We start from the raw sequence: 23,836 nt of genomic DNA on the forward strand, positions 1-23,836 counted from the left end.
TCAGCGGTATGAATAGTGGAGCTAGGGGCTCCATTTGTAAACTAAAACAATGATAACTAACCTGAACAACAGTATACAATGCATATTGACATTTGAGAGAGACAAACGGCTAGGCATAAAGTAATTGCAGGTGTTGATTGGGAGAGCTAGCTAAAACAACAGGTGAGACAACAACAGCTAATCAGCTAACACAACAACAGCAGGTAAAATGGCGATGACTAGGCAGAGAGGGACGGATTACCTACACACAGAGCCTGAGTTCGCGGCTGGAGCTGACTGATAAAAAAATAAATAAACAGAATGGAGTACCGTGATTAATGGACAGTCCAGCAGGCATCAGCTATGTAGCCAAGTAATCATAGTGTCCAGGGGGCAGCAGTAGATGGACGCGGGCGACATGGCGTTTAAAGTTAGTAGCCCGGGGCTAGTAGGAGCGTCTGCTCCGACGGAGGCCGGTTGAAGGCACAGCGGATGGATTATTCATCGGCAGAACAGTCGTGGCGGTGCGCCGTGTCGACAGAGGATCCAAGCCAGATGGCGAAAGAGATATTGTAGAATTTAGTTTGCTAGCCGGGAGATGCGCCTGGCTCACGGCTAACTGGTGCTAGCTTTGTGGAACCACTATAGCCAATCGGTAGCAGCAGTGATCCGGTGCCAAGGTCCAGAGTTTACAGCAAGGATCCGGTGGTGTATTGGGCTCTAGCCGTGTATGAGTGGGGTTCGGGTGAACAGCTGAGTAGGCCGGGAGGTAGGCCTCAGGGATAGCTTCGGTACTGGGTGCCACGGTGAGTGCAAGCTAGCTGTGATCTAGCTAGCTGCCAGCTGTGAAATAGCTAACTGCAAACTAGCTGTGAAGATCAGAAGTAGTGGTCCAGGGATTACGGCAGGAATCTGGCATTGTTGTGGAGAGACAGTCCGATACTGGTAGACTGGCAAGTATTATCCAGGCTAAAAACAGGGCTGGTATCTGTGCAGAAGGTAAAAGCAGCTAGCAGTGGCTAACAATGACTAAATAGCCTGTAGCTTATTAGCTGGTTAGCTAGAAGGTGGAAGGTATCATCGAATTAAAAATCGGAAAGAGATTGACATATATATATACAAAAAAATATGAAAAATACAAAAGTACACGAGAGGATGAACAAACAAGTCTTCACTGCTACGCCATCTTGGAATCGAGCACCCTGTAATGCAGCACCCTGTAATACCTACAACTTACTGAACCACTGTGCTATAGAGGAATGAGCACTCTGCTCAACAATGACTGGTTACAGCTCTACCTTCAGTTACTGCTAGACGAATGAGCACTGTGCTCAATAATGACTGGTTACAGCTCTAACCAATGCAACACATATATCTTTAGCTTAAATTGACAGATTTGTATCAGGGCCGTGGTTGTGTGCAGTGTTTTAGGGGCATATCCAGCCCTACCGCACCTCCTTACCCATCCAAATAAAATATTGAAATATTGATCATTTATTTGACCGAGATGCGTGCCAACCGAAAGACGCATCAATCTCGGTTAAAGCATCCAAGCGAGCAAAACAGCACCACTCTGTCTCGGTGTGTGTAGCCATGTATCTGATGCTGTCTGGACCAAAAGAGTATGGAATGTCATACGATTTCTGACCAGACAGCATCGGATACACGGGCTGCATGTAGAGGGGCTGCTGTTTAGCTCAATAGGTTGCTTTCTCCGGTGACATAGTTTCAACAGAGAGGAAGACGCAAAGCGAGAGGGCTCACTCTCGCCAAAATATGTCCAGTAAAATCCCAATGTGTTTCTATGGGAACAATATGCAGTCACCTTTGGGACAAGACTCCCATTGATAGGGCATCTCGTCATTGTATACATGTCTCTGGTTTCAGCATCTTGCCAATAGGAAAGGACAATTGACGGGTGCACAGTACATTGCTTTAAGATGCTGGATTGCCCTAAGGCGAAATGTTTGTGTCGCCAAAATTATATAATTACTCCTGTCTAAATAAAATCATTAAACATACTTCACCAGGGAGCATGACTTAGCCACAGAGGATTATTAGCTTCTTTAAAGTGCAGTTGCATAAACCATCAAGCGCTATGATGAAACTGGCTCTCATGAGGACCGACACAGGAAAGAAAGACCCAAAATGACCTCTGTTTCAGAGGATACGTTTATTAGTTACCAGCCTCAGAATTTGTAGCCCTAGTAAATGCTTCACAGAGTTAAAGTAACACACATCTCAACATCAACTGTTCAGAGGAGACTGTGTGAATCAGGCCTTCTTGGTCAAATTGCTGCAAAGAAACCACTACTAAAGGACACCAATAGTAAGAAGAGACTTGCTTGGGCCAGGAAACACGAGCAGTGGAAATCTAGCGTTTGGTCTGATAAGTCCAAATTTTAGATTTTTGGTTTCAATCACTGTGTCTTTGAGACGCAGAGACACAGATGATTTCTGCATGTGTGGTTCCCACCGTGGAGCATGGAGGAGGAGGTGTGATGGTGTGGGGGTGCTCTGCTAGTTACACTGTCTGTGATTTATTAAGAATTCAAGGCTCACTTAACCAGCATGGCTAGGATGTCCCCTACAACATTCTGCAGCAGATACCTGAGCCCATCCCATCTGCTTTGCTGTCCCCAGTTAGTGGGACTATCCTTTGTTTTTCAACAGGACAGTGACCCAACCCACCTCCAGGCTGTGTAAGGGCATTGTTTTTGACCAAGATGAAGAGTGATGGAGTGCTGCATCAGATTACCTGGCCTCCACAATCCCCCGACCTCAACCAAATTGAGATGTTTTGGGATGAGTTGGACCACAGAGTGGAGGAAAAGCAGCCAACAAGTGCTCAGCATATGTGGGAACTCCTTCAAGACTGTTGGAAAAACATTCCAGGTGAAGCTGGTTGAGAGAATGCCATGAGTGTGCAAAGATGTCATACCAACTTATTTTTTACCCAGATAAACAGCATTGTCCCCCTCTTTAATGAACTAATTATTTTGACCAGTATGGTTAATTAATTATTCACACCACCAAGTTACCTCAACAGGTAACAATGCATTGTATTGAATAGGTGAGCAATTGAGGATGGTTTTGTTTCTTTTCTATGTCATGCTTGGGGAGAGGCAAATGTGTATCCCAAATAGCACCATATTCCTTATTTAGTGCACTAATTTTGACCAGGCCCCATAAGGCTGTCATCAAATGTAGGGCAGGAGGAGGGCTGTACTTAATTCAACGATGATTGATATCGGACCAGAAATATTGTTAGTAAGACTAGCTAAGCATTGGCACCAAGTGTAGAGTTTGCACATGTTTTTTTCAGGTTAGTCCGAAAGCAAAGCTAAAACTTTACATATTACCTTAATGTTTTCTTCTTTTAACCTAAGTTTAAATGTTAATGTGTTAAAGTCTCTATGGCCAATACACAGAACACAACACAATATCCTCATATTTTTTATTTCATAGAAGCAATGCCATTTCATTCCATTTCATAATTTCATAGAAGTAATACTTAATTAATAAACTGTTTAGAGGGAAAAGGACAAAGCTGAAACTGATACAGTATTGTGACTGATTCTAAAGGTGAAAGCAAGAAAGATAATGTCAGGTACCATGTAAATGTGCTCACAGTTAATTTCACATGTTAATGTACATCAAACATTTGTAGGTAATGAAATAATAAACACATTTAAACAAGATGTGTATTTGACCTATATGTACACTGCCGTTCAAAAGTTTGGTGTCATTTAGAAATGTAATTGTTTTTGAAAGAAAAGCACAGAACAGGACAAACTGGTTCTAACTAGAATAGAATGAGGAGAGGAGGCCCCGGTGCAAAACTGAGCAAGAGGACAAGTACATTAGAGTGTCTAGTTTGAGAAACAGACACCACACAAGTCCTCAACTGGCAGCTTCATTAAATAGTACCTGCAAAACACCAGTCTCAATGTCAACAGTGAAGAGGTGACTCCGGGTTTGCTGGACTTCCTATAGTTTGGGTCATCTGGAAAAAGCTTGTCCGGAGAAGACAAGGTGAGCCCTACCATCAGTCCTGTGTCATGCCAACAGTAAAGCATCCTGACACCATTCATGTGTGGGGTTGCTTCTCAGCCAATTTGAGTTCACTCACAATTTTGCATAAGAACACAGCCATGAATAAAGAATGTTACCAACACATCCTCCGAGAGCAACTTCTCCCAACCATCCAGGAACAGATTGGTGACGAACAATGCCTTTTCCAGCATGATGGAGCACCTTGCCATAAGGCAAAAGTGATAACAGAGTGGCTCGAGGAACAAAACATCAATATTTTGGGTCCATGGCCAGGAAACTCCCCAGACCTTAATCCCATTGAGAACTTGTGGTCTAGTAACATCTGACAAAAATATCTAAAGACACTGAAGCAGCAAACTTGATGAAAATTAATATTTGTGTCATACTCAAAACTTTTGTCCACGACTATAGATATTCCATAAGAAATCTGCCGTTTCCAGCTACAGTAGTCATTTACAACATTAACAATGTCTACACTGTATTACTGATCAATTTTATTTCATTTTAATAGACAAAACATTTTATTTTCTATCAAAAACAAGGACATTTCTAAGTGACCCTAAACGTTGTGCTATTTGAGCTATTCCTGTAATTTCTCACAGATCCAGTGCAGCATGCGGTTGCATGGTGCATCGTTCCAGTTGGCCAAAACGTTGTCCCGATGGTAGACCTCGACACAATCCTTGTTGTTGGTACCACCATAGTCCGGCTTACCACTCTTCCAGTACCTACAGATAACACACACACATAACACACACACACACATAGAGTCCACCATGTTAGTTTTCTAATATTCAGATCTGTGTTGCGTTCCAATGATCTCTCCTTTCATCCTTTCATCCACTACTTCCCACAAATATAAAGGCATTGTATCGGTGTAGGCATGTGGGCTAGAGGGAATTATTACCATATACTGGTGATTTCCTTTCGAATCCATAAATGGAAGTGAACAAGTGCACACTTCTGGAGAAAATATAGAATATTTGAATGCACCCCTTGGTTCTTTCTGAATTCACCTTCCCTCAATTCCTTCTGTCCTCTCTCCTCACCTCATTCTCAAAACGCATTGGGAGAGAATATCCAAGGTCCCTCCCTCCAAAGTTTTTTTACTTTTTGTTTTCTTGAGTAAGACAGCTCCAAAATGCAGGTGTTTCAGCCTTGCTTAGTGCTTTCTGTGGGGGTGTTTTCAGAATATACAGGGCGTTCGGGTTGGTAGAGTTCTTTAGTTGTGCTGTGATTGGCTCAGTGTTCTGTTACTAATGGGGAGACTACGTCACAGCAGAATCTACAGGGAGAGCTAGGCAGTTCAAGCCCCCTTGGGTGCTGCTGTAGATTTACATTAGAAGATCCCATCAAGAAGACTCAAGGCCATTTCCCACAGATGAAATGACATCAAATCACGTTATAAATTGCATTCTGAAAGTAATCAGACCTCTTGACTTTTTCTACATTTAGTTACGTGAAAGCGTTATTCTAAAACTGATTAAATTGTTTTTTTCCCCTCATTAATCTATTGAATTTAATGCATAATGACAAAGAAAGAAACAGCTTTTTAGAAATATTTCCAAATGTATAAAATTTTAAAAATGGAAATATTACATTTACTTAAGAATTCAGACTGTTTATGAAGCTACAAGCTTGGCACACCTGTATTTGGGAAGTTTCTCCCATTGTTCTCTGCAGATCTTCTCAAGCTCTGTCAGGTTGGATGGGGAGTGTCACTGCACAGCAATTTTCAGGTCTCTCCAGAGATGTTAGATCGGGTTCAAACCGGGCTCTGGCTGGGCCACTCAAGGACATTCAGAGACTTGTCACAAAGCCACTCCTACGTTATCTTGGCTGTGTCCTTAGGTTCGTTGTCCTGTTGGAAGGTGAACCTTAGCCCCATTCTGAAGTACTGTGCTCTCTGGAGCAGGTTTTCAACAAGGATCTGTCTGTACTTTGCACTGTTCTTTTTACCTCGATCCTGACTAGTCTCTCAGTCCGAGCTGCTGAAAAACATCCCCACGGCATGATGCTGCCACCACCATGCTTCACCGTAGGGATGGTGCCAGGCTTCCTCCAGACATGACGCTTGGCATTCAATCTTGGTTTCATCAGAGAATCTTGTTTCTCGTGGTCCGAGAGTCCTTTAGGTGCCTTTTGGCAAACTCCAAGTGGGCTGTCATGTTCTTTTTACTGAGGAGTGGCTTCCGTCTGGCCACTCTACCATAAAGGCCTGATTGGTGGAGTGCTGCAGAGATAGTTGTCCTTCTGGAAGGTTCTCCCATCTCCACATAGGAACTCCATAGCTCTGTGAGAGTGACCATCGGGTTCTTCACTTTCTTCACTTTCCTGACCAAGGCCCATCTCCCCTTATTTCTCTGTTTGGCCAGGCGGCCAGCTCTAGCAAGTGTCTTGGTGCTTCCAAACTTCTTCCATTTAAGAATGAGCGAGGTCACAGTGTTCTTGGGGACCTTCAATACTGCAGAAATAGCTTTCTACCCTTCCCCAGATCTGTGCCTTGACAGAATTCTGTCCCAGAGCTCTATGGACAATTCCTTCGACCTCACGGCTTGATTTTCGCTATGACATGAACTGTCAACTAACGGCCTGATTGGTGGAGCGCTGCAGAGATGATTGTCTTTCTGGAAGCTTCAAAAGAGGAACTATGGAGCTCTGTCAGAGTGACCATTGGGTACTTGGTCACCTCCCTGACCAAGGCCCTTCTCCCCCGATTGCTCAGTTTGGCCGGGCGGCCAGCTCTAGGAAGAGTCTTGGTGGTTCTAAACTTAATCCATTTAAGAATGATGGAGGCCACTGTGTTCTTGGGGACCTTCAGCGCCGCAGAAATGTTTTGGTACCCTTCCCCAGATCTGTTCCTCGACACAATGCTGTCTGGGAGTTCTAATAATTCCTTTGACCTCATGGCTTGGTTTTTGCTCTGACATGCACTCTCAACTGTGGGACCTTATATAGACAGGTGTGTGCCTTTCCAAATCAAATCCAATAATTTGAATTGACCACAGGTGGTCTCCAATTAAGTAGTAGAAAGATCTCAAGGATGAACAATGGAAACAGGATGCACCTGAGCTCAATTTCGAGTCTCATAGCAAAGGGTCTGAATACTTATGTAAATAAGGTATTTCAGTTGTTTATGTGTAATACATTTGTTTAACTTTGTCATGATGGGGTATTGTGTGCATATTGATGAAGATTTGTTTTCATTTGATCCATTTTAGAATAAGGCTGCAACGTAACAAAATGTGGAAAAAGTCAAGTGGTCTGAATACTTTACGAATACACTGTAGCTTTGATTGGACTGATCATGTTACTTTCAAAATCTTAGCTAGCAATCTAGACAAGCAGTCATGCTCATGAATCATGTCCACAATCTACTGGCAAATCCTTTTAAATCCTTGTCATATGAACAGAAATTATAAATGAAACGTATCAGTGCTCATTGGCCATTGGACATAAACATTACAAAACAAGTTGGAAATCGCAAATTGAACAATGAGTGGTTTGGAAGGAATCATTGGCTAACTGCAAACATTGCAAAGCAATCACTATTTTGCTTCCCCTGCCAGATATTCGGTGGAGAGGGTGTGTGGTTTAACGATTTAAACATCTGTCTGAAATGTTTTCAGAAATGTTTTCAGATTTTCCAACAACTGTTTAGCTCCGTCAGAGAAATACATTATACTTTATGGAACAACATATTCTAACATCGTAATTAACTGCTAGTAAATTCATAACGAGGCTGCCCACAGGGGTTAAATTCCGATGCTATACCCTTCTCCCGAAGTGTACACTCATACACTCTCACTCATGGATTTAAAGGAATATGGTGAAAACTCCTTCTAGCCGTGCTTACACCAATCCAATGCATTTAAATGTATGACTGAAATGTGCACACTTCTGGAGAAAGTTAGAAAATCAGAACACTGCCAGTGTCCGAGTGCACACTACAAGTGCACACTTCAGGAGAAGGAAAGGTAGAGAATGGGGACGCAGCCCAAGTGACTGACTTGACAACTTACCACACCCAGAGAGCCTCTTCTGCAGAATCACCTTATCATAGGTCAGAACACTGACCATGCCACTCAACCTGTCCCTTTCTGTAGCCAGGGTGTTGTAACAGGCCTCTAACTGGTTCCTCTCTTCGTTAGAGCCTGCTGAAAAACAAAGAAGTTCCTGCATGTGATGACACCCAAATGACACCCTATTCCTTCTATAGTGCAGTACCGAGGACCAAAGCCCTATGTACCCTGGTCAAAAGTAGTGCCCTTTAAAAGAGGATAGGGTGCTATTTGGGAGATAACGGTTGTGGTGTTGTCGTTCTTTGTGTGTTTCTCAAACATATTGTCAAACTACTGGTCCCACAAGCTATGTAACTTCTGTAAGTCTGAAATGTGTTCCTTGCTTTGTGAGAACAGAACTATGGTGTGACAATGACATACATATCTGTCCTTTGGGCCCTGGTCAAAATGAACACATTAACATGAAATAGGGTCCCACATGGAACAGGTTCCCAAATGGCGCTCTGTTTCCTATAGAGTGCATTACTTTAGACCAGAGCGCTAATAGTGTGTCATTTGGGACTCTGATATAGTGTAATGATTAGATAACAATACACTCACCGAAAGCCAGTCTCAGGGAGATGTTGAGAGTGACTTGTAGAACACACAGCACTCCTAAACACCCAGCAGCCAGCCTGTAGAGTCTTAGTCTTCCATCTGCAGAGAAACAATCGCGCACACACACACACACACACACACACACACACACACACACACACACACACACACACACACACACACACACACACACACACACACACACACACACACACACACACACACACACACACACACACACACACACACACCATCATCATCATTAATGATTCAGATTAAAACATAACACACATCTTCCCACATCCCTAACTAATTCTGAGAACCAAACATTTCGAATGTGTCATTGGTTTTCCCCCAATGGAGGGTTGGCAGCAACCGTTTGCTCAAGAGTGTGGTTTATCTCAACTCTGATTACCAGGAAGCTGCTGTATGTAGAAATGACACAATATAGCTTAAGCATGATTTAAAGAGTAGATCTGCGATTGCTATATCCATTTTTTTAACATCAATTTAAATGAATGATATTTACCTATTTGATTCTTTAAAAATGTAACTGAGAAATACCTCATGAGCTTAACTGTCTAGCCCCATCAGAACCCAAATATAAACTTGTTTTACCATAAAATGATAAACTATGGATTTGTAATCAAACACTGTGTATGTAGCCTCATGGTTCAAACTATCATTTTTATCGTGAATGGTCACTCCTTGCAGACATACTGTAGCTCTCTCTATGAATTTGAGAGTGGTTACATTTTTTCCAGCCCCTGCTGTTTACCAAAAACATTGGCGGCGTGTCCACTGTGTTGTTTCTAAAAAAACGTTATCATCAATCTTATTTAAATAGTTGTAAAAAAATACATTGAATTGATACATTTTCGTGTACGTGACCCCAGCAGGTTTTGAACACCATGCTCCATTCTAACTGAACCACCCAGAAGACAGAACAATACAAATGTACAAGTGTTTTTATAGTGTGTGAATGCGTTCAGTTTGTACGTGCAGACCTGCCTGCGTGCCTCAGCTCCTGTGTGAGACACTAAGATACTTAGAATACTTAGTTCTTACCTGAGAGATGGTTCTCAGTCTTCACGCTCCTCGTTAATCTGTTCCAGTTTTCTTCATTAACTTCATTTAATTCAATCACCTGTTTGTTGACGTAGTCGGCCATCTTAACTAACAGTACCGGATATCAATGATTAAACCAATCAATCAATTAATCAACTAATTCAGTCTGACTGACCTGATATTGTAATATCTATGATTCAAACTTACTTTTATTTACAGTATTGACTTACTGCATGATTACCTTTCTAACTGACTGAGCAGTAGTTGGTCTGATGTGTCTAAATCCTGTACTTTTCTGTTCTCTGTCTGTGGCCCACAGCTGGTGACAGGATGTTTCAAGTCTCTATCCACCAATAAGAAGGCCGTAGGTGTTAGAATGTGTCAAGGCTCTATCCACCAATAAGAAGGAGACTATTGGGAGGTGAGACAAATGGCACCCTATTCTCTATTCAGTGCACTACAAGGGCGAATAGGAAGCCATTTGGGATTCACCCTTGAGGACCAGACAGTTGTGTGTATGTGTGTAACTTCCTCTTCATTCCTTGTTCATTCTGTTCTGTGCTTTATTTCTAACTCTCATTCATATTTTTTGGGCCTAATAATATAAGTGATTTGTCAACCCAAACACAAGTTATTATTGGTCAATAGTAGGTCTAGTAAATGAATAAATTAACTAAGATGATGCTGTTTACTATGTTTATTGATTTGGGTCGAAAACAAGACGTCTAAATACATTTTACAATAGAAGAATTAAACAAAGGAAACTTTTTACAATAAAAAAATCTCAACAATATGTCGTATTTGTCATCATGTCAATTATCAATCTATTACACACTGCTTCACCATAACACACATTATTAATGAGTCCTTTATCAACTAGATGTTAGTCCATACAATAGTGATTCATTAGTCCTTTAACAACTAGGTGTTAGTCCATACCATAGTGATTCATTAGTTCTTCATCAACTAGATGTTAGTCCATACCATAGTGATTCATTAGTCCTTTATCAACTAGATGTTAGTCCATACCATAGTGATTCATTAGTCCTTTATCAACTAGATGTTAGTCCATACCATAGTGATTCATTAGTCCTTTATCAACTAGATGTTAGTCCATACCATAGTGATTCATTAGTCCTTTAACAACTAGATGTTAGTCCATACCATAGTGATTCATTAGTCCTTTAACAACTAGATGTTAGTCCATACCATAGTGATTCATTAGTCCTTTAACAACTAGATGTTACTCCATACCATAGTGATTCATTAGTCCTTTAACAACTAGATGTTAGTCCATACCATAGTGATTCATTAGTCCTTTAACAACTAGATGTTAGTCCATACCATAGTGATTCATTAGTCCTTTATCAACTAGATGTTAGTCCATACCATAGTGATTCATTAGTCCTTTATCAACTAGATGTTAGTCCATACCATAGTGATTCATTAGTCCTTTAACAACTAGATGTTAGTCCATACCATAGTGATTCATTAGTCCTTTAACAACTAGATGTTAGTCCATACCATAGTGATTCATTAGTCCTTTATCAACTAGATGTTACTCCATACCATAGTGATTCATTAGTCCTTTATCAATTAGATGTTACTACATACCATAGTGATTCATTAGTCCTTTATCAACTAGATGTTAGTCCATACCATAGTGATTCATTAGTCCTTTATCAACTAGATGTTACTCCATACCATAGTGATTCATTAGTCCTTTATCAACTAGATGTTAGTCCATACCATAGTGATTCATTAGTCCTTTATCAACTAGATGTTACTACATACCATAGTGATTCATTAGTCCTTTATCAACTAGATGTTAGTCCATACCATAGTGATTCATTAGTCCTTTAACAACTAGATGTTAGTCCATACCATAGTGATTCATTAGTCCTTTATCAACTAGATGTTACTACATACCATAGTGATTCATTAGTCCTTTATCAACTAGATGTTAGTCCATACCATAGTGATTCATTAGTCCTTTATCAACTAGATGTTAGTCCATACCATAGTGATTCATTAGTCCTTTAACAACTAGATGTTAGTCCATACCATAGTGATTCATTAGTCCTTTAACAACTAGATGTTACTCCATACCATAGTGATTCATTAGTCCTTTATCAACTAGATGTTACTACATACCATAGTGATTCATTAGTCCTTTATCAACTAGATGTTACTACATACCATAGTGATTCATTAGTCCTTTAACAACTAGATGTTACTACATACCATAGTGATTCATTAGTCCTTTATCAACTAGATGTTAGTCCATACCATAGTGATTCATTAGTCCTTTAACAACTAGATGTTAGTCCATACCATAGTGATTCATTAGTCCTTTATCAACTAGATGTTACTACATACCATAGTGATTCATTAGTCCTTTATCAACTAGATGTTAGTCCATACCATAGTGATTCATTAGTCCTTTATCAACTAGATGTTAGTCCATACCATAGTGATTCATTAGTCCTTTAACAACTAGATGTTAGTCCATACAATAGTGATTCATTATTCCTTTAACAACTAGATGTTAGTCCATACAATAGTGATTCATTAGTCCTTTATCAACTAGATGTTAGTCCATACAATAGTGATTCATTAGTCCTTTAACAACTAGATGTTACTACATACCATAGTGATTCATTAGTCCTTTATCAACTAGATGTTACTACATACCATAGTGATTCATTAGTCCTTTATCAACTAGATGTTACTACATACCATAGTGATTCATTAGTCCTTTATCAACTAGATGTTACTACATACCATAGTGATTCATTAGTCCTTTAACAACTAGATGTTACTACATACCATAGTGATTCATTAGTCCTTTAACAACTAGATGTTACTACATACCATAGTGATTCATTAGTCCTTTATCAACTAGATGTTACTACATACCATAGTGATTCATTAGTCCTTTATCAACTAGATGTTACTACATACCATAGTGATTCATTAGTCCTTTAACAACTAGATGTTACTACATACCATAGTGATTCATTAGCCCTTTATCAACTAGATGTTAGTCCATACCATAGTGATTCATTAGTCCTTTAACAACTAGATGTTAGTCCATACAATAGTGATTCATTAGTCCTTTAACAACTAGATGTTAGTCCATACAATAGTGATTCATTAGTCCTTTATCAACTAGATGTTAGTCCATACAATAGTGATTCATTAGTCCTTTAACAACTAGATGTTAGTCCATACCATAGTGATTCATTAGTCCTTTAACAACTAGATGTTAGTCCATACAATAGTGATTCATTAGTCCTTTATCAACTAGATGTTAGTCCATACAATAGTGATTCATTAGTCCTTTAACAACTAGATGTTAGTCCATACAATAGTGATTCATTAGTCCTTTAACAACTAGATGTTAGTCCACACCATAGTGATTCATTAGTCGTTTAACAACTAGATGTTAGTCCATACAATAGTGATTCATTAGTCCTTTAACAACTAGATGTTAGTCCATACCATAGTGATTCATTAGTCCTTTAACAACTAGATGTTAGTCCATACAAAAGTGATTCATTAGTCCTTTAACAACTAGATGTTAGTCCACACCATAGTGATTCATTTAGTCCTTTATCAACTAGATGTTAGTCCATACCATAGTGATTCATTTAGTCCTTTAACAACTAGATGTTACTCCACACCATAGTGATTCATTAGTCCTTTAACAACTAGATGTTAGTCCATACCATAGTGATTCATTAGTCCTTTAACAACTAGATGTTAGTCCATACCATAGTGATTCATTTAGTCCTTTAACAACTAGATGTTAGTCCATACCATAGTGATTCATTAGTCCTTTAACAACTAGATGTTACTCCATACCATAGTGATTCATTTAGTCCTTTAACAACTAGATGTTAGTCCATACCATAGTGATTCATTTAGTCCTTTAACAACTAGATGTTACTCCATACCATAGTGATTCATTAGTCCTTTAACAACTAGATGTTACTCCATACCATAGTGATTAATTTAGTCCTTTAACAACTAGATGTTAGTCCATACCATAGTGATTCATTAGTCCTTTAACAACTAGATGTTACTCCATACCATAGTGATTCATTTAGTCCTTTAACAACTAGATGTTAGTCCATACCATAGTGATTCATTAGTCCTTTAACAACTAGATGTTACTCCATACCATAGTGATTCATTTAGTCCTTTAACAACTAGATGTTAGTCCATACCATAGTGATTCATTTAGTCCTTTAACAACTAGATGTTACTACATACCATAGTGATTCATTAGTCCTTTAACAACTAGATGTTAGTCCATACCATAGTGATTCATTTAGTCCTTTAACAACTAGATGTTACTCCATACCATTGTGATTCATTAGTCCTTTATCAATTAGATGTTACTACATACCATAGTGATTCATTTAGTCCTTTAACAACTAGATGTTAGTCCACACCATAGTGATTCATTAGCCCTTTAACAACTAGATGTTACTACATACCATAGTGATTCATTAGTCCTTTATCAACTAGATGTTAGTCCATACCATAGTGATTCATTAGTCCTTTAACAACTAGATGTTACTACATACCATAGTGATTCATTAGTCCTTTAACAATTAGATGTTACTACATACCATAGTGATTCATTAGTCCTTTAACAACTAGATGTTACTACATACCATAGTGATTCATTAGTCGTTTAACAACTAGATGTTAGTCCATACAATAGTGAATCATTAGTCCTTTAAAAACTAGATGTTAGTCCATACCATAGTGATTCATTAGTCCTTTAACAACTAGATGTTAGTCCATACAATAGTGATTCATTAGTCCTTTAACAACTAGATGTTAGTCCACACCATAGTGATTCATTTAGTCCTTTATCAACTAGATGTTAGTCCATACCATAGTGATTCATTTAGTCCTTTAACAACTAGATGTTACTCCACACCATAGTGATTCATTAGTCCTTTAACAACTAGATGTTAGTCCACACCATAGTGATTCATTAGTCGTTTAACAACTAGATGTTAGTCCATACAATAGTGATTCATTAGTCCTTTAACAACTAGATGTTAGTCCATACCATAGTGATTCATTAGTCCTTTAACAACTAGATGTTAGTCCATACAATAGTGATTCATTAGTCCTTTAACAACTAGATGTTAGTCCATACAATAGTGATTCATTAGTCCTTTAACAACTAGATGTTAGTCCATACCATAGTGATTCATTAGTCCTTTAACAACTAGATGTTAGTCCATACAATAGTGATTCATTAGTCCTTTAACAACTAGATGTTAGTCCACACCATAGTGATTCATTTAGTCCTTAATCAACTAAATGTTAGTCCATACCATAGTGATTCATTTAGTCCTTTAACAACTAGATGTTACTCCACACCATAGTGATTCATTAGTCCTTTAACAACTAGATGTTAGTCCATACCATAGTGATTCATTAGTCCTTTAACAACTAGATGTTAGTCCATACCATAGTGATTCATTTAGTCCTTTAACAACTAGATGTTAGTCCATACCATAGTGATTCATTAGTCCTTTAACAACTAGATGTTACTCCATACCATAGTGATTCATTTAGTCCTTTAACAACTAGATGTTAGTCCATACCATAGTGATTCATTTAGTCCTTTAACAACTAGATGTTACTCCATACCATAGTGATTCATTAGTCCTTTAACAACTAGATGTTACTCCATACCATAGTGATTAATTTAGTCCTTTAACAACTAGATGTTAGTCCATACCATAGTGATTCATTAGTCCTTTAACAACTAGATGTTCCTCCATACCATAGTGATTCATTTAGTCCTTTAACAACTAGATGTTAGTCCATACCATAGTGATTCATTAGTCCTTTAACAACTAGATGTTACTCCATACCATAGTGATTCATTTAGTCCTTTAACAACTAGATGTTAGTCCATACCATAGTGATTCATTTAGTCCTTTAACAACTAGATGTTACTACATACCATAGTGATTCATTAGTCCTTTAACAACTAGATGTTAGTCCATACCATAGTGATTCATTTAGTCCTTTAACAACTAGATGTTAGTCCATACCATAGTGATTCATTAGTCCTTTAACAACTAGATGTTACTCCATACCATTGTGATTCATTAGTCCTTTATCAATTAGACGTTACTACATACCATAGTGATTCATTTAGTCCTTTAACAACTAGATGTTAGTCCACACCATAGTGATTCATTAGTCCTTTAACAACTAGATGTTACTACATACCATAGTGATTCATTAGTCCTTTATCAACTAGATGTTAGTCCATACCATAGTGATTCATTAGTCCTTTAACAACTAGATGTTACCACATACCATAGTGATTCATTAGTCCTTTAACAATTAGATGTTACTACATACCATAGTGATTCATTAGTCCTTTAACAACTAGATGTTACTACATACCATAGTGATTCATTAGTCCTTTAACAACTAGATGTTAGTCCATACCATAGTGATTCATTAGTCATTTAACAACTAGATGTTACTACATACCATAGTGATTCATTAGTCCTTTAACAACTAGATGTTACTCCATACCATAGTGATTCATTAGTTCTTCATCAACTAGATGTTAGTCCATGCCATAGTGATTCATTAGTCCTTTAACAACTAGATGTTAGTCCATACCATAGTGATTCATTAGTCCTTTAATTAACCTCATAAAGCTATGGGGCAGAATTTTCACTTTTGGATAAATAGCGTGCCCAATTTCAACTTCCTGCTACTCATGCCAAGAATATAAGATATGCATATTATTCATAGATTTGGATTGAAAACACTCTGAAGTTTCTAAAACGGTTTGAATCTTGTCTGTGAGTATAACAGCACTTGTGTAGCAGGCAAAACCCAGAGGACTAACTGTTCAGAATTATTATTTTTCCCCTCTCTGTTCCCTAAATTGCCTTTGCCAACGGATATTTAATAGGAACCTATTTTCAGTTCCTACCGCTTCCACTCGATGTCGGCAGTCTTTGGAATATGGTTGAGGTTATTCCTTTGTGCTATGAAGAAGTAGGCCAACTCAGAACTGGGGACACTTTGTGAGTTGCGCAAGACTTGAAAAGCAGTGCTGGTTTCTTTTCTTTCCTGTTTTGAATACAGATTGCCCCGTCTACAATTTGATCGATTATTAACGTTTAAAAATACCTAACGTTGTATTACAAAAGTAGTTTGAAATATTTTGGCAAAGTTTATAGGCAACTTTTGAAATATTTTGTAGTGACGTTGCATTTTTGTAAGCTGTTTCTTTCTGGATCAAACGTGCTTTATAAATGGACATTTTCGATATATACGGATGGAATTAATCAAACAAAAGGACCATTTGTGATGTTTATGGACATATTGGAGTGCCAACAAAAGAAGCTCGTCAAAGGTATTGCATGTTTTATATTCTATTTCAGCGTTTTGTGTAGCGCCTGCTCCTTTGTTTACTGCTGGTGCAGATGATGCAGGCTATCAGATAATAGCTTCTTATGCTTTCGCCGAAAAGCATTTTTACATCTGACATGTTGGCTGGATTCACAACGAGTGTAGCTTTAATTGAGTATCTTACATGTGTGATTTCATGAAAGTTTGAATTTTATAGTGTCACGCCTTGGTCTTCGTATTTTGTGTTTTCTTTATTATTTGTTCAGGCCAGGGTGTGACATGGGGTTATTGTATTGTCGTATTGGGTTTTTTGTAGGCATTGGGATTGTGGTTGATTAGGGGTGTGTCTAGTATAGGCTTGGCTGCCTGAGGCGGTTCTCAATCAGAGTCAGGTGATTCTTGTTGTCTCTGATGGGGAACCGTATTTCGGTAGCCTGGGTTTCACTTTGTATTTCGTGGGTGATTGTTCCTGTCTCTGTGTAGTGTTCACCAAATAGGCTGTATTAGGTTTCGTTCCGTTTGTTGTTTTGTATTTGATTAAGTTATTTCATGTATCGCGATTCCTTCATTAAAGACATGAGTAACCACCACGCTGCATTTCGGTCCGACTCTCTTTCTACAAACGAAGAACGCCGTTACATATAGCATTTTATTTGAATCTGGCGCTGTGCATTTCCCCCAGCAATTAGCCAGTTGAGACGTCTCCCTTATCCATAAGAGGTTTTAATTATTATTATTATTATTATATATATTTTTTATACATAAAACAGTGTGACTTGCAGTTGGACACAAACACTGAAGATTGAGAGCACACACACACACACAACTCCCTTTTTAACTTCTGAGAAAAATGCAGACATTGATTTCCCACCGACACTTCTGTCTAACTCTTCACACCGATGTCACACACAGACAGCATAGATAGATAAAATGCCCCTCTCTATATGGCCTCAGACCATTGGTGATGTATGTGATGAAATAGGTGGCTGGTCACAGAATACAAGACATAACGTGACCTTCGTTTGAAGGCTGGGGTGTCAAAGTCTCAGTAATACTATTTGATCTATATGTGAACTCAGGTCACATTTTGTATCTACTAAAATATATGTTTAAAACATAAGCATGGTCGGAAACTAAAACGTTTCTGTTAGAAGCTAAAGTGGGGAAGTCAAGTGGTGGCCTGTGACGTGTTGATTTGACAGTTTCTCATCAGTTAAAACAGTTAAAACTGTCACTTACAGTTAAGCATAATCCTATGGCAATGTTGTTAATACAAATAATGAAGAAGATTTTACAGAGTACAGTATGCCTAATCCTCTCCTCTATATCTAAACAGATCAATTATTTGTTCACTCTTCCTCATTCTCCTAATGTTCTTCTTCTTCCTCTATGTCTCTCTCTGACACCAAGGCTCTATCTTAATTAGTCTTTCCTAGATTCCTCTCCTCTTATCTCCTCTCCTCCTTCTCCAGCTGATCTCTCTCTTTAGTCAGGTTGTTGTATCTGGTCTGTAACTGGTCTCTCTCTTTAGTCAGGGTGTTGTAACTGTTCTGTAGCTGGTCTCTTTCTCTTTTGTCAGGTTGCTGTAGCTGGTCTGTAACTGGTCTCTCTCTTTAGTCAGGGTGTTGTAACTGTTCTGTAGCTGGTCTCTTTCTCTTTTGTCAGGTTGTAGTAGCTGGTCTGTAACTGGTCTCTCTCTTTAGTCAGGGTGTTGTAACTGTTCTGTAGCTGGTCTCTCTCTCTTTTTGTCAGGTTGTTGTATCTGGTCTGTAACTGGTCTCTCTCCTCAGTCAGGTTGTTGTAACTGGTTTGTAGCTGGTCTCTGTCCTCAGCCAGGTTGCTGTAGCTGGTCTGTAACTGGTCTCTCTCTTTAGTCAGGGTGTTGTAACTGTTCTGTAGCTGGTCACTCTCTCTTTTGTCAGGTTGTAGTAGCTGTCTAGCTACCTATCTCCCCCTCTCCCCACTCTCTCTGTATTGCTACAGGTTTCCTTCAGGACAGGTTTTCCACTGTTTAGCTCTGTCAGAGAAATATACTATGTTACATGTATTGAACAACAAATTCTAACATTGTAATTTTATTTTATTTATTTTAACTTTATTTAACTAGGCAAGTCATTTAAGAACAAATTCTTATTTTCAATGACGGCCTAGGAGCAGTGGGTTAACTGCCTGAACACACACACGCATACATACACACACAATCCTACATTATGATTACAAACAGAATAAACATCATCCGACATCACTACTATTTCTGATTAGAACTCTGAGAACCAACCCCGCCCGATTTAGGGTTGGCAGCGACCGTTTGCTCAAGAGTGCTGTCATCTCAATTCTGATAAACAGGAAGCTACTTTATGAACAAATGACCAAAATTACACAATATAGCTAAAGCATGACTGTAACGGCTTCTAGAAGTAGTGGGTGGAGGAGTCAGGCGCAGAGAGCAGGGTAGTACAAAGATGTGGATCGTTTATTTCCAAAAACAGAGAGACGGTCACGCCACACACACAGGGTGCATAAAGACCCAGTCCAACAAAACTGTTCGGAAAAATGAAATCCACAAAAATATTCCCACCATAAACAGAAAAGCCGGCGGTCCTGCTGGGTTTAAAGCCCAGCAATCATTTTACAGATGACAGTATGTCTACACACTGTTTAACTAGAGAGATGCATTAGCACTGTAGCACTACTATATAATGAGCTACTGTATAACTCTTCACAAATCCAGTTATGTTGAGAGGTAAATGATATGTCAGAATATTTATATACAGGTTCAGAATGCCCAATATTACCATCAGCACAGTCCTAGTTATATCTTGGTACACCACCATTATCAGGTTGTTTTGCCCCTCAGTGCAGTACCAGCAGTGTGTTGGTGCGTCTTAGAGAAGAGAGAATGAAGTTGTGTGCACTGTAAGGTGCTGTATGTGTGCGCGTCCTCCCACCAGCCTCCTCTGTTGTCATGGTGATGTTAAACCACTTTCTCACAAATCCCAGTAACGGTGAGTAAACATGACAGGTCATTCCATGCCTTTACAGGACGCCATGTTTCCATGTTCAGCTCAACACAGTCCTCCTTCCGATTTGCTGGGTTGTCACCACCATTATCAGGCTGCTGTGAGTACCAGTAACTACAGCGTAAACAAGACAGGAAATAAAATAATAAAAATCATATTTTGTCACATGCGAAATACAACAGGTGTAGACTTTACCATGAAATGCTTCGTTACGTGTCAATCGCCAACAATACAGAGTTAAATATTAAGTAATAAATTGATAAAACATTTGCTAAATAAAAAAATGAAAATATTAACACAGAATAAAAGTGAAGGCGGTTAGGATAGGTAATAAACAGAGTTGCAAAGTGAGCGTGAAGAATGTGAAAGTGTGTCTGTGTGTCTGTGTGTGGATGTGTTAAAAATACTATTTCGAGGGTTTAGGGTTAAGGTTAGAATTAGTATAGGGTTGGGGTTAGTTTAGGTTAAGGTTGGGGTTAGGGTTAGGGTTAGGGTTAGGGTTAGGCTTAGTTTTAGGGTTAAGGTTAGGGTTAGGGTTAGGGTTAGAGTAAGAGGACAGGTAAGAAATAAGATTTTAAATGGGACTGATTTGTGGCGTCAATATACGTGTGTGTGTTTTGTGTGTACATGTATTTCAGTATCAGTGTAAGTATGTGTGAGTGTGTGGGTAGAGTCTAGTGAGTGTGTGGTAGAGTCTAGTGAGTGTGTGGGTAGAGTCTAGAGTGAGTGTGTGTGGGTAGAGTCTAGTGAGTGTGTGGGTAGAGTCTAGTGAGTGTGTGGGTAGAGTCTAGTGAGTGTGTGGGTAGAGTCTAGTGAGTGTGTGGGTAGAGTCCAGTGAGTGAGTGTGTGTGGGTAGAGTCTAGTGAGTGTGTGGGTAGAGTCTAGTGAGTGTGTGGGTAGAGTCTAGTGAGTGTGTGGGTAGAGTCTAGTGAGTGTGTGGGTAGAGTCTAGTGAGTGTGTGGGTAGAGTCTAGTGAGTGTGTGGGTAGAGTCTAGTGAGTGTGTGGGTAGAGTCCAGTGAGTGAGTGTGTGTGGGTAGAGTCTAGTGAGTGTGTGGGTAGAGTCTAGTGAGTGTGTGGGTAGAGTCCAGTGAGTGAGTGTGTGTGGGTAGAGTCTAGTGAGTGTGTGGGTAGAGTCTAGTGAGTGTGTGGGTAGAGTCTAGTTAGTGTGTGGGTGGAGTCCAGTGAGTGTGTGGGTAGAGTCTAGTGAGTGTGTGGGTAGAGTCTAGTGAGTGTGTGGGTGGAGTGCAGTGAGTGTGTGGGTAGAGTCTAGTGAGTGTGTGGTAGAGTCTAGTGAGTGTGTGGGTAGAGTCTAGTGAGTGTGTGGGTAGAGTCTAGTGAGTGTGTGGGGGTAGGGTCTAGTGAGTGTGTGGGTAGAGTCTAGTGAGTGTGTGGGTAGAGTCCAGTGGTGAGTGTGTGTGGGTAGAGTCTAGTGAGTGTGTGGGTAGAGTCTAGTGAGTGTGTGGGTAGAGTCCAGTGAGTGAGTGTGTGTGGGTAGAGTCTAGTGAGTGTGTGGGTAGAGTCTGGTGAGTGTGTGGGTAGAGTCTAGTGAGTGTGTGGGTAGAGTCTAGTGAGTGTGTGGGTAGAGTCTAGTGAGTGTGTGTGGGTAGAGTCTAGTGAGTGTGTGGGTAGAGTCTAGTGAGTGTGTGGGTAGAGTCTAGTGAGTGTGTGGGTAGAGTCTAGTGAGTGTGTGGGTAGAGTCTAGTAGGTGTGTGGGTAGAGTCCAGTGAGTGAGTGTGTGTGGGTAGAGTCTAGTGAGTGTGTGGGTAGAGTCTGAGTGAGTGTGTGGGTAGAGTCTAGTGAGTGTGTGGGTAGAGTCTAGTGAGTGTGTGGGTAGAGTCTAGTGAGTGTGTGGGTAGAGTCTAGTGAGTGTGTGGGTAGAGTCTGGTGAGTGTGTGGGTAGAGTCCAGTGGTGAGTGTGTGTGGGTAGAGTCTAGTGAGTGTGTGGGTAGAGTCTAGTGAGTGTGTGGGTAGAGTCCAGTGAGTGAGTGTGTGTGGGTGAGTCTAGTGAGTGTGTGGGTAGAGTCTAGTGAGTGTGTGGGTAGAGTCTAGTTAGTGTGTGGGTGGAGTCCAGTGAGTGTGTGGGTAGAGTCTAGTGAGTGTGTGGGTAGAGTCTAGTGAGTGTGTGGGTAGAGTCTAGTGAGTGTGTGGGTAGAGTCTAGTGAGTGTGTGGGTAGAGTCTAGTGAGTGTGTGGGTGGAGTGCAGTGAGTGTGTGGGTAGAGTCTAGTGAGTGTGTGGGTAGAGTCTAGTGAGTGTGTGGGTAGAGTCTAGTGAGTGTGTGGGTAGAGTCTAGTGAGTGTGTGGGGTAGGGTCTAGTGAGTGTGTGGGTAGAGTCTAGTGAGTGTGTGGGTAGAGTCCAGTGAGTGAGTGTGTGTGGGTAGAGTCTAGTGAGTGTGTGGGTAGAGTCTAGTGAGTGTGTGGGTAGAGTCCAGTGGTGAGTGTGTGTGGGTAGAAGTCTAGTGAGTGTGTGGGTAGAGTCTAGTGAGTGTGTGGTAAGTCTAGTGAGTGTGTGGGTAGAGTCTAGTGAGTGTGTGGGTAGAGTCTAGTGAGTGTGTGGGTAGAGTCTAGTGAGTGTGTGTGGGTAGAGTCTAGTGAGTGTGTGGGTAGAGTCTAGTGAGTGTGTGGGTAGAGTCTAGTGAGTGTGTGGGTAGAGTCTAGTGAGTGTGTGGGTGGAGTCCAGTGAGTGTGTGGGTAGAGTCTAGTGAGTGTGTGGGTAGAGTCCAGTGGTGAGTGTGTGTGGGTAGAGTCTAGTGAGTGTGTGGGTAGAGTCTAGTGAGTGTGTGGGTAGAGTCTAGTGAGTGTGTGGGTAGAGTCTAGTGAGTTTGTGGGTAGAGTCTAGTGAGTGTGTGGGTAGAGTCTAGTGAGTGTGTGTGGGTAGAGTCTAGTGAGTGTGTGGGTAGAGTCTAGTGAGTGTGTGGGTAGAGTCTAGTGAGTGTGTGGGTAGAGTCTAGTGAGTGTGTGGGTGGAGTCCAGTGAGTGTGTGGGTAGAGTCTAGTGAGTGTGTGGGTAGAGTCTAGTGAGTGTGTGGGTAGAGTCTAGTGAGTGTGTGGGTAGAGTCTAGTTAGTGTGTGGGTGGAGTCCAGTGAGTGTGTGGGTAGAGTCTAGTGAGTGTGTGGGTAGAGTCTAGTGAGTGTGTGGGTAGAGTCCAGTGGTGAGTGTGTGTGGGTAGAGTCTAGTGAGTGTGTGGGTAGAGTCTAGTGAGTGTGTGGGTAGAGTCTAGTTAGTGTGTGGGTGGAGTCCAGTGGTGAGTGTGTGTGTGGGTAGAGTCTAGTGAGTGTGTGGGTGGGAGTCTAGTGAGTGTGTGGGTAGAGTCTAGTTAGTGTGTGGGTGGAGTCCAGTGAGTGTGTGGTAGAGTCTAGTGAGTGTGTGGGTAGAGTCTAGTGAGTGTGTGGGTAGAGTCTAGTGAGTGTGTGGGTGGAGTGCAGTGAGTGTGTGGGTAGAGTCTAGTGAGTGTGTGGGTAGAGTCCAGTGAGTGTGTTGGTAGAGTCTAGTGAGTGTGTGGGTAGAGTCTGGTGAGTGTGTGGGGGTAGGGTCTAGTGAGTGTGTGGGTAGAGTCTAGTGAGTGTGTGGGTAGAGTCCAGTGAGTGAGTGTGTGTGGGTAGAGTCTAGTGAGTGTGTGGGTAGAGAGTCTAGTGAGTGTGTGGGTAGAGTCCAGTGAGTGTGTGTGGGCAGAGTC

General features: G+C 40.4%; 1 long non-coding RNA gene across 2 annotated transcripts in view; it reads right to left on the minus strand.

The window, feature by feature from the left end:
• Nucleotides 1-20,143: 20,143 nt before the first annotated feature.
• LOC127908039 (uncharacterized) overlaps nt 20,144-23,836 on the minus strand; it is a 29,875-nt gene continuing 26,182 nt past the window's right edge. For both annotated transcript variants that reach the window (XR_008066023.1, XR_008066022.1), the window contains one exon: nt 20,144-20,275. This is a non-coding gene — a long non-coding RNA (uncharacterized LOC127908039). The remainder of the gene's footprint in view (nt 20,276-23,836) is intronic.

This window comes from Oncorhynchus keta, chromosome 16 (assembly GCF_023373465.1).
Source record: "Oncorhynchus keta strain PuntledgeMale-10-30-2019 chromosome 16, Oket_V2, whole genome shotgun sequence".
Classification (NCBI taxonomy): Eukaryota; Metazoa; Chordata; class Actinopteri; order Salmoniformes; family Salmonidae; genus Oncorhynchus; species Oncorhynchus keta.